Raw genomic sequence first — 12,709 nt, 5'->3', positions numbered from 1 at the left:
CCAAAACAGAAACCCCTGGAACCCCTCAAAGACAAGAGCGCATTTAGAAAGATTAACCAATGCAATCGTCTCCCTGCTCGTTTGTTTGGACGCAGCTTTAATTGGTGACTCATGTGTAAAAGCATGCTGGGATTATGAATATTTTCTTTGGGTTGCTCTGTGCCAAAATCCCCCCCCCCCCTCCCCTTCATTGACCTCAGCCCATAACCTTCTCACGTGCCTGCAGCTATAAATCTCCAAACATTTCTTTTGCTCCGTGATTTTCCTTCATTTCTGCAGAAATGTGAGGTGGCTCCATCTCAGCATAACTTCTCCACTCGTAAAAAAACAAATGCATGTTGTTGCATTAAACAGAATTTTTCCATTAATTTTCATGCCTAATCTTTATTCATTATTCTGCATCTCACCACATCTGATATGCACATGTGGTAACACTTTAGTTTAGGGACCAATTCTCACTATTAATTAGTTGCTTATTAGCATGCCTTAGATCCCTTAAATCCAACCCAATACCTAAACATAACAACTACCATTCTATCTATTAATAACAGCAAATTAGGAGTTTACTGAGGCACAGCTGTAGTTAATAGTTAATTAATAGTGAGAATTCCCAGATAGCAACTTATTGTTGGCCCAGATTCGGCCCACATTTGGGCCCATGTGGAATGATGATCTGGCCCACATGTAGCGTGGAGTGATGGCACTTGTGTGGACTGCTCCTGTTTGCCAGATCTGGGCCAAAAGCAGGCCATAGCAATGCCACATGTCAGCCAAGAGCAAAGAAATAGTGGTTTATATACTGGACCTTATCTGAGCCACAAAATCTTCATATATTATTTATAGAGTCCTCTCAGCTTGTCTGAGCTTGTTAACAAGCAAAATCACTGAAGAAAAGAAGAGAACAGAAAAAAGAGACAAACAGAAACTTAAGCCACAGCCTTAGATGAAATCAACTGAAGATAGAAAACATTAAATCTCTGAAGATCTCAGAAGAGGAGGACTAAACAACTCCACAAACAGCATTATCATCTTCACTTATAACTCACCAGATTGACCTTGAGGTCTACAGAAGTTCTTATTGAGAATTAACAGGGGTTTAAATCTAATACTGTTTCATTTGATATTACCATAATAGTGACTGGCGTTTCCATTTGCTGTGCTCTTAACTCTTATTATTAATCATTTGTCTTCTTTGGCTGCTATGACAGTGTGTTTGACACATTTGTAGAACATGATAATTTGCTGTTGATGGTTTCACAATTATCGTGTAATGGCCTGATTCACTGCAAATCATTTGAATCCTGAAGCTGAATTATTTAATGCTTTCACATTACAGACCCTGTGCTACTACAGTGTGAGTTACAACATCACTTTGAAGATATATATATATATATATAAAAGCACAAAAAGGTAATCAGCAATCAGCATATGAATCTCAACAATGGTGACAAAATATTCAGCTAATCGGATCAATTCTGGACGTCACAAAAAGCTACTAAAAGACACAAAAAATAAATTAACCAAAGTTGGAATTAAAGAAAATAATAGAACAATTCAGCTGCATAATTTATTCATGCTGTGATGCATGCTGGGAGTTTTGTACTATGGTACCCAGCATGCATTGCAACATTACACTTTCTATTGTCAGTATTGTTGAGGTTCATGTGTTGATTTATGATGACCAAGTGTGTTATTGGATTTTAACGTTTTGTGGTTTTTTAAATCTTTAACTGGTTCTGCAATACTGTTGATCTTAGACTGCACACTTTTACACAGCAAATGTATTATTGGCACAACACTCATTAGAGACAAATGACATCAACGAAATTTGTTTCATTTTATCTTTATTTGCTTTAGCAAACGTGTTTGATAAACACACCATGACAACAGCCAGTGAAGATAAACTAATTGTAATAAGAGTTAAGAGCACAGCTAATGGAAACACCAGTCACTATTATGGTGATTTCAAATGAACCAAACGTTAGATTTAAACCCCTCTTAATTCTCAATAAGAACTTCTGTAGACCTCTAACAGATATAAAGTCCGTCTGGTGAGTTATAAGTGAAGATGATAATGCTGTTTGTGGAGTTGTTTAGTCCCCTGCTGAGATCTTCAGAGATTTAATGTCTTTTATCTTCAGTTGATTTCATCTAACGCTGTGGCTTAAGTCAGTTTTAGTTGTAGTTGTAGTTTCTGTTTGTCTCTTTTTTTCTGTTCTCTTGTATCCGTCAGTGATTTTGCTTGTTAACAAGCTCAGACAAGCTGAGAGGACTCTATAAATAGTAAATGATTTAGAATAGTGGTTTATTTCTTTGCTCTTGGCTGACATGTGGCATTGCTATGGCCTGCTTTTGGCCCAGATCTGGCAAACAGTAGCGGCCCACACAAGTGCCATCATTCCACGCTACATGTGGGCCGGATCTGGGCCGACAATATGTTGTTATCTGGGTTGGTCCCCAAACTAAAGTGTGACTGTGCATATTAAATTTATTCTACATGTTGTATTATACTTTTGATAGATAGGATGCATTTATTACCAATCATCCATTTCTTGAGCATTACAAATATCCATAACACAGGAAGTAAAACTCTACTTGTCACAAAATTTCAGGGGATCTTGATGTGATCATATTGCTTTCATAAATCTTTGATGTGTAGCACATTTCCACACATTTAAAGAGTTGAATAGGCATTTGCAATGTTTTTAATTTTCATAATGTGACATATTAAGTGAAAAGGAGGAATAGGTGGGAAATAATGTAGGGGTGGACAGTTTTATTCACTGTAAAAAGTGGGCTATGATATCATTGGTAAGCCTTTTTCTGGTCAACTGTGTTATTTGATTTTATATGATGTATTTTCTTTTAAATTATGCCTTTATTATTCAGATAGGACAGTCGAGAGATGACAGGATATTATATGGATATTTTTCTTACGTTTTTGGATGTTTTATTATAGATGGATGCACTTTATTTGACTACTTTTGGACTGTTGGGAAACAAAAACTAGAGGTCTGCACGGGCTTTAAACTGAAGCCCGAACCCGGCCCGTACCCGCGATCATTTAACCCGACCTGACCCGACCCGACAAATACATTTACATGTTAAACCCGAACCCGACCCGAACCCGAGGTCCACTCTATTTCTCACAGCAAATAAATACCATTTTTGCAATATGTTATATTTTCTCACGGCAAATAAATAATGTCGTCTCTCAGTTGTTGAATTTCGCGCAGACGTTGCCACAACGTAAATGTGTTTGCTCAGTCCGATTGTCACGGTGCACACACGAGGGAGGAACCAGGAACACGCAGACGAGGATATAAACTCAAATAACAGTCTTTACTTATAACATCAACAAGGCAGGGCAAGACAAGGCAAGGCAGGGTAAGACACAGACATCCAACACCGGGGATAACGAGTAGACCAGACGACATCTAACTAAACAGACAGGACTAATATACACCGGTAAATCATAGCTAACGAGACAAACACAGCTGAACAGAATGAACTACTAATGACATGACAGGAAACAAACCAAATATGGACACAAGGGGCAGGAACACATGACAGACACACAACAGTTCCCTGACATAACTCCCCCCTCCCGAAAGGCTCGTCCCGAGCCTTAACAGTTCCATCGGGGAGGGGGGGTGGGCGCTCTGGAGGCCTCTCAGGACAGACACGGACCACAGGACGGGGACCTCCAGAGCGGAACAGACAGACAGGACCCATGGCAGAGCAGGGAGCTCAGGAGGCCATGGCAGGTGGTAACTGTGGCCATGGCATCCTTCTTCGGCCCACCCACTCCACCCAGAGCTCTACTACCCCCCCCCAAAATTTCCATGGGGAATCCAGGGGGTATCAGGAGCCCTCCGGGGCTAGACAGACAAAACAGTACAAGACACGACAGAAACCCTCCAGGGTCAGACAAACACGACAGGACATCCCACAGGAACCAGAAGCCCTGCTGGGCTGGCTAGGAAGCTGAGTCTTCCTCTGGGCTTGACGAGGAGTCAGGGGCCCTCACAGGGTCCCTCAGCAACCTCCTCCACTTCTGCGACAGGGGGGGCAAGCGGCTGCGACTGGCCTCCATGGCCACAATTCAAGGAGCCGCCTGCCCCAGACGAGTCTCCATGGACAAGACAAGACATGGCATGACAAGGTAAGTTTAAAATGTTCCTGTGGGCACAACAAACACAAACACGGCTCTCCTGGCCGTGACATGTGGACTTGATCCACGGAGAGGGTATCGGCGACCGGCAGGCTTGAGTCAGCGGCAATCCGGTGGGCTTGAGTCAGCGGCAATCCGGTGGGCTTGAGTCAGCGGCGGACCGGCGGGCATTGAGTCAGAGGCGGACCGGCGGGCATTGAGTCAGAGGCGGACCGGCGGCGTGCACAGGGGGAGCCGCGGACGGCGGCGTGAACAGGGGGAGCCGCGGACGGCGGCGTGAACAGGGGGAGCCGCGGACGGCGGCGTGAACAGGGGGAGCCGCGGACGGCGGCGTGAACAGGGGGAGCCGCCGACGGCGGCGTGAACAGGGGGAGCCGCCGACGGCGGCGTGAACAGGGGGAGCCGCCGACGGCGGGTTGGCTTTCCCCGCGGACGGCAGCGTTGATCTCCCGCGAACGGCGGGCTCGGTGAAGCCGCCGACGGTGGGTTGGCTTTCCCCACGGACGGCGGACTTGGGTGAACCGCAGATAGCGGCGTGATCTCCCGCGAACGGCGGGCTCGGTGTGCCGCGGACGGCGGCGTGAACTCCCGCGAACGGCGGGCTCGGTGTGCCGCGGACGGCGGCGTGAACTCCCGCGAACGGCGGGCTCGGTGTGAGCGGCGAGGTTGGGATAGCCGCGGGCAGCGGCGGATATCTCCCGCGATCGGCGGGCTTGACTCAGCGGCGATCCCGCGGGCTTGACTTGAGGGCTCGCGGCCAGCGGACTCGCGGTGATCCCACCAAACTCCCACGCCCACTAGACGCAGGCTAAGGCAGGATGACGAGCGGCGACTTCCATGCCGCGAGGGACAGACAAAACAGGAACAAACAAAAGACTTTTCAAAACGAAAAACAAAACCGAGGTGAAGGGGCGCCGCTTACTGTGTTGGTCTGGTCTTCTGTCACGGTGCACACACGAGGGAGGAACCAGGAACACGCAGACGAGGATATAAACTCAAATAACAGTCTTTACTTATAACATCAACAAGGCAGGGCAAGACAAGGCAAGGCAGGGTAAGACACAGACATCCAACACCGGGGATAACGAGTAGACCAGACGACATCTAACTAAACAGACAGGACTAATATACACCGGTAAATCATAGCTAACGAGACAAACACAGCTGAACAGAATGAACTACTAATGACATGACAGGAAACAAACCAAATATGGACACAAGGGGCAGGAACACATGACAGACACACAACAGTTCCCTGACACCGATCTCATGAAAGTGCGAATACCACGAATTGTATCTGTAGTGCTTATGATATGCAGTTTTCGTGTGCATATGATACGCACTTTATGGGGTGTAATAGGCACGCACTCCGCACCCCTAATCCTAACCAAGGGGTTTACAGTACGTAGCATATGCATGCAAAAAACATTTTTGGTGTATAAATGGCACTAGAAATTAATTTGTGGTATAGATACGCACTTTCATGAGATCGTGTTTCATAATCTGCTACTGGGCCGGCCCTCTGTCAAATTTTAAAACCCAGTGTGGCCCTTGAGCCAAAAAATTTGCCCACCCCTGGGCTACACAGACCACAGACATACAGGTAGAGCCTGTGTGTCTGTGTAGCAGATGCACATTGCACATCTGCGCACGCAACTTTCTCTCTCGCACGTGCCGGTCACCACAACACAGCAAGCAGGCAAAGCACACGGCACGCAAACTATATATAGCCCATTTAGTTTTTCTTAGTTACAAACCCGAACCCGAACCCGACCCGAACCCGACGCTGTTCAATAAACATTAACCCGAACCCGACCCGAAACCCGCACATTTTTCGGGACCCGTCGGGCTCGGGTCGGGTAGCAGACTTCTAACAAAAACACCCACCTACTGCCATTCTAATGCTTGGAAGAGCCAGGATAATTTTTTATATAACTCCAATTGGATTCGTCTGAAAGAAGAAAGTCATATACACCTAGGATGCCCCGAGGGTGAGTAAAATATAGGCTAATTTTCATTTTTTGGTGAACTAAAACGGTTTACCTCAAACTCCTTTAACTTCCTGTTTCACAGCTTCCTCTTTTTTCAACAAACATTAAAAGTACAACTGCCTGACTGTGATTCGTCCTGCTCTTTTTCTTTACCGTCTGCATACATGTCGTACCGAAGTTTAGATCCATTTGTATTAGATTCATTATTAGATCCACAGTCTGATTTGTAATGATCTTATAGGATTGCTAAAATCGTGCAGTGAAGGCGCAAGACCATTTGATTGTGTTCATTTGATTGTGCATTCTCTTGAAACAACAAAAAGACCAACCTAAACAGCCCGAGCTTGTGTGATAAACAGCACCAATGTATAACTTAATAAATTCATGAGAACAAGATCTGGACCTGATCTCTGACCAATCAGTGACCAGTCAAATACAGTTTTGGGTCATTGTGGGGCATGACAGACAATTCAAGACAGTATGTTACAGGATCAGGAGTATTTCCTCATCCAATAACAGTTCCTCGAAGTTTACTGAGCCCACAAGGAAAAGCACTTCTCTCGTAGGTGTCAGGAGATCACATTTACAATGTCATGTTTGCTTTTCATTCACACATAATTATCTAAAGCAAAGAGTGCCAAGCAGTCTTATTTGCAGAAAGTTTCTTGCAAGAATGCACCAATGCAAAGAGACCAAATGCACTCAGTTTTACTCACACATACTGATGACAAACTTCAGGTGCAATTAAGTGTCAGAAATCATTACATTTATTTCACACTTAAGTATTATTTGAAAGTATTTCTGTCTTAAGTTCTATTTTTAAAAGTATGTGAAAGTGTACTTATTTTTCATATGGGAAGACTAAGCATTATAAAGTAACTATGGCCCCTGAGTCTTTCTTTTTTTAAGTTTTGAGGAATATTTTACTCAAAAATTAAACTTTGGTGGTTACACTCTTAGCTCTTTACATTCTAAACTTGTATGCTGTTAATTATTTAAAAAAAATTTTTATTTTTTTTTACATTGAACACGAATGGAAAGGTTTTGAATAAGCTTAATGCACCTCTTTTCAGTTCATAGTGACATCTGTCAAGTTTCAAAAATGACGATAATAAAATTGGTCGATAACGTTGTGTGCCATATACCAAATCACCTGCAGTCCTGCTGTGTTATAAAGAGATTTCAGTTCTCTCTTCACTGATAATCTTCCCCTCCAGTGAAGCTCACATATAGAATTACTTTAATAAAATAGTGCATAAATTGAATTGACTGTTTAATTATATTTGTGGGCTTAACAGACAGGGTCATTATGAACTGTGTTTAAAACATGCATGCTACATTTCTAGATTGATACAACTGATCATTTTAAACTAAAATCTATTCTTCTTCTCGAATCACTCTGTGATACACAATGAAGATGAATAGCAAACATATACCCCCGCTTTCACAGACAAGGCTTAAGCCTAGTCCTGGACTAAAATGTAAGTCTGAGCTGTTTCAACTGAAATAAACTTTCACTGACTGATCTTAAAATATATCAGTGCCTTTGTTTTGTCTCAAGATGCACATCTGTATTTTTTTTTTTTTCTAAGGCACATTTATAAAAAAATTACTTAAATGTCCTAAATGAGCTATGGCCTAATCCTGGTTTAGTCTAAGGCCTGTCTGTGAAACCAGGCCTTAATCTATAAACTTAATTTAATTTAGTCATTTTATTACTTATTTCTCTGTGCTCCTCACAACCCATGAAACATCTGTGAACAGTTTCAGATAAGCACACTTATCTCGACTGCCAAATCGCTTCCATGTATAGGAGAGAAATGTACTTTCATTAACATATTTGCACTGTATTGTTCACCACATGAAAATGTTAATACATTGCAGACTTAGAAAACCCATGTGCTCTGACTGCAGCAGGGGATTTTATTTAATGCAATAACGTCCAAACTGCAGTGTAATTTTTAAACCGAGCGTCTCTGCGGATTCTTGAAATGTGTCCCGAACAGACAAGTTGTTAAAACTACCCCAGATTTATAGAGAAAGTGTAAAACACAAGCTATTGCAACACAATCTGCACACATCTACACACAATACATGTGAGCACAGCACTGTAGTGAGAAACTGAAGAGTGATATATTATAATGAAAGTGATACTGATACCTTTCTCTACAGAAATGAGTTCCATATCTCCCCAACAGTCTTCTTTACTCTCACTTGATACTGAAACAACCTTTGGAAGGACACCAGAGAAATGACAAAAGCTATTTAACAGAACAGATGCTGGCCAAATTTTTCTAATGGTGACCTGCTCCCCCTCAAATGAAATAAAAGCTGAAAAGATATGACAACTCTATTGGTTTAATAATGTAGGCATGTTGACAGATCCAGTCATAAGATGTTAAATCATGAAGAAAAAAAATTAAGTTATATTGTCTGTGTACACATAATAGAGGAGCTAGCAAACAGATCTGCAATAGATGGAGAGAGCTAGCCGTTAGCTTTGTTGTGTGTTTTTTTGTCATTTTTACAGGACATAGTTCTTGTTTTTCATTTGATTCTTTGTATTTATTTACATTAACTCTTCTAGTATGATGCAGCATTGTGTTTTCGTCATTGCTGACGTCATTGCTGTCTGTTCCTGTCTGTTGTGCTACTGAGAGGTTTGCGTTTGTAGCTCTGCTTTTTTATAGAATCTTTACCTTACTTTCACTCTCTGTTGTTTAAAGTGATAATATATAACTTAATTCCCACCATATTTCTGGTATTATCTATCAAACTAATCTACCTAATTTGATCGTTTGTTTTTTAAAACCCATTCCATTCGTGTTTCTATTTGCGCCTATTATAGTTTTCTTTTTTCTCGCTCCGTTTGTGGTAAATTAAATTGGTATCTTTCATCAGTCACAGTGAGTAATGGCTTCTTCTCCTGCTATTGTTGTTTGCACTGTTTGCCACATGTACAGTTTATCTTTCTCTGTCGGCGATGAGGGATTCACATGTGATAAATGCAGGGAAATAGTTAGGCTGACAGAGAAGGTTTCAGAATTAGAGACGCATCCAAACTTTAGTTGAGGACAGTAAGAATGTGAGGGCTGTAGATACGGCCTTGGATGCGACTAGCTCAGGGAGTCCTGTACATTGTTCGGTTCCGGTTGAGCCCGTTCTGATCAGAACATCAAACAGGTTATCCCCACTCAGTGATGCACCCACTGAGAAACCTGATGAAAGTGCTCTAGTTATTGGTGATTCTATTGTACGGAACGTGAAAATAGAGACACCAGCCACCATAGTCCAATGTTTACCGGGAGCCAGAGCGCCTGACATCTTGGCAAATTTAAAAGTGTTGGCTAATGCTAAACGTAAATTCAGTAAGATTGTTATTCACGTCGGCGCTAAGGATGTTTGACTTCGCCAGTTGGAGATCACTAAAAATAATGTTAAAGAGGTGTGTGAACTTGCAAGTACGATGTCAGACACTGTAATATGCTCTGGTCCACTCCCTGCTTACTGGGGTGACGAGATTCATAGCAGACTGTCGTCACTCAATGGCTGGATGTCTAAGTGGTGCACGCAGAATAACATAGACTTTATAGACAATTGGATGAGTTTTTGGGGCAGACCTGACCTGTTGAAAAGAGATGGTGTTCATCCCTCCTGGGGTGGTGCTGCTCTTCTCTCTAGAAATATGGCACATAGTCTTAGAGTTCGTTTTATTTAGTACTTGACTAACTGGGGCCCAGGTCAGGAAGCAGACAGACTGGCTAAACCGACCGTCTGCTAGCCGCCTCATGCCACAGAAATCAGTTAATTCTCAGCACATAGAGACTCTTTCACCTAGATATCACACTATAGAGACTGTGTCTGTTCCCCGAACTAGAAAATACAGAAAACGTCCAAACCAAATTAAGAGTAACAATTTAATTGATGTTCAACAAATAAAAAATGTTTACAATACAGAGAAACAATTGATAAAGCTTGTCTTACTGAATATCAGGTCCCTTTCTACAAAAGGACTTTTTGTAAATGATTTGATCAATGATAATAATCTAGATTTGCTCTGTTTGACAGAAACATGGCTAAAACCAGATGAATACATTACTTTAAATGAGTCCACCCCCAAGATTACTGCTATAAAAATGAGCCACGTCCAAAAGGTAAAGGGGGAGGTTTTGCTACAATTTATAGCAATATTCTCAGTATTTCTCAGAGGGCAGGCTTTAAGTATAACTCGTTTGAAGTTATGGTGCTGCGTATAACATTATCTAAAGAAACACGTGTTAGTGATAAATCCCCTGTGATGTTTGTATTGGCTACTGCATACAGGCCACCAGGGCACCATACAGACTTTATTAAAGAATTTGCTGATTTTCTATCTGAGTTAGTACTGGCTGCAGATAAAGTCTTAATTGTTGGCGATTTTAATATCCATGTCGATAATGAAAAAGATGCATTAGGATCAGCATTCATAGACATTCTGAACTCTATTGGGGTTAGACAACACGTTTCCGGACCTACTCATTGTCGAAATCATACTCTAGATTTAATACTGTCACATGGAATTGATGTTAGTGGCGTTGAAATTCTGCAGCAAAGCGATGATATCTTAGATCATTATCTAGTCTTGTGTAAACTCCATATACGTAGCTAAAACTGTAAATTCTACTCCTTGTTACAAGTATGGTAGAATCATCACCTCTACCACAAAAGACTGCTTTTTAAGTAATCTTCCTGATTTATCTCAAATCCTCAGCATATCCAACTTGATGATGTAACAGAAACTATGGACTCTCTTTTCTAGCACTTTAGATACAGTTGCTCCTTTACGCTTAAGGAAGATCAAAGAAAACAGTCCGACTCCGTGGTATGAGCACACTCGCTCCTTAAAGAGAGCAGCCCGGAAAATGGAGCGCAGATGGAGGAAAACAAAACTAGAGGTATTTCATATAGCCTGTCGGGAAAATACCCTATCCTACAGAAAAGCATTAAAAACTGCTAGATCTGATTACTTTTCGTCTCTTCTAGAAGAAAACAAACATAACCCCCGGTATTTATTCAATATAGTCACTAAATTAACGAAAAATAAAGCATCAACAGGTGTTGTCATTTCCCAAAAGCACAGCAGTAATGACTTTATGAACTACTTTACTTCCAAGATCGATTCTATCAGAGATAAAATTGTAACCATGCAGCCGTCAGCTACAAAATCGCATCAGATAGTGCACTATAGATCTCCTGAGGAACAATTCCTCTCATTCTCTACTATAGGAGAGGAAGAATTGTATAAATTTGTTAAATCATCTAAACCAACAACATGTATGTTAGACCCTATACCATCTAAACTACTAAAGGAGCTGCTTCCAGAAGTCATAGATCCTCTTTTGGTTATTATTAATTCATCACTGTCATTAGGATATGTCCCCAAAACCTTCAAATTGGCTCTTATTAAGCCTCTCAATAAAAAACCACAACTTGACCCCAAAGATTTAGTTAATTACAGACCGATCTCAAATCTCCCTTTTCTGTCAAAGATACTAGAAAAGGTAGTATCCTCGCAATTACGTATATTCCTTCTTAGAGAAAAATAGTATTTGTGAGGAATTCCAGTCAGGATTTAGACCGTATCATAGTACTGAGACTGCTCTCATTACATTTACATTTATTCATTTAGCTGACGCTTTTATCCAAAGCGACTTACAATTGCTATATATGTCAGAGGTCGCACGCCTCTGGAGCAACTAGGGGGTTAAGTGTCTTGCTCAGGGACACATTGGTGTCTCACAGTGGATTCGAACCCGGGTCTCTCACACCAAAGGCATGTGTCTTATCCACTGCGCCATCACCACCCCATTAGAGGAACAAATGACCTGATTCTTTCATCTGAGCGTGGTTGTATCTCTTTATTAGTTCTACTGGATCTTAGCGCTGCGTTCGACACTATCGACCACAACATTATTTTAAATAGACTAGAACACTTTGTTGGCATTAGTGGAAGTGCATTAGCATGGTTCAAATCGTACTTATCTGAACGCCATCAGTTCGTAGCAATGAATGAAGAGGTATCATATCGATCACAAGTGCAGTACAGAGTACCTCAAGGCTCAGTACTAGGGCTGTTACTTTTCACGCTTTACATGTTACCCTTGGGAGGTATTATCAGGAGACATGGTGTTAGCTTTCACTGTTATGCTGATGATACTCAGCTCTATATTTCTTCGCGGCCCAGTGAAACACACCAAATTGAGAAACTAACGGAATGCATAGTCGATATAAAAAACTGGATGACGAGTAACTTCTTATTGCTAAATTCTGAAAAAACAGAGGTGTTAATCATGTTAATAAAAGTGTTAATAACCTAGAACACTATCTAACACTTGACGGCTGCTCTGTCAATTCTTCTTCATCAGTTAGGAACCTAGGTGTGCTGTTTGATAGCAATCTTTCATTTGAAAGCAATGTTTCTAGCATCTGTAACTGCGTTTTTCCATCTCAAAAACATATCTAAATTGCGACCTATGCTCTCAACGTCAAATGCAGAAATACTAAT

The sequence above is a fragment of the Barbus barbus genome, assembly GCF_936440315.1.
Source record: "Barbus barbus genome assembly, chromosome: 41".
NCBI lineage: Eukaryota > Metazoa > Chordata > Actinopteri > Cypriniformes > Cyprinidae > Barbus > Barbus barbus.
Note: the sequence above shows the minus strand (reverse complement) of the source record.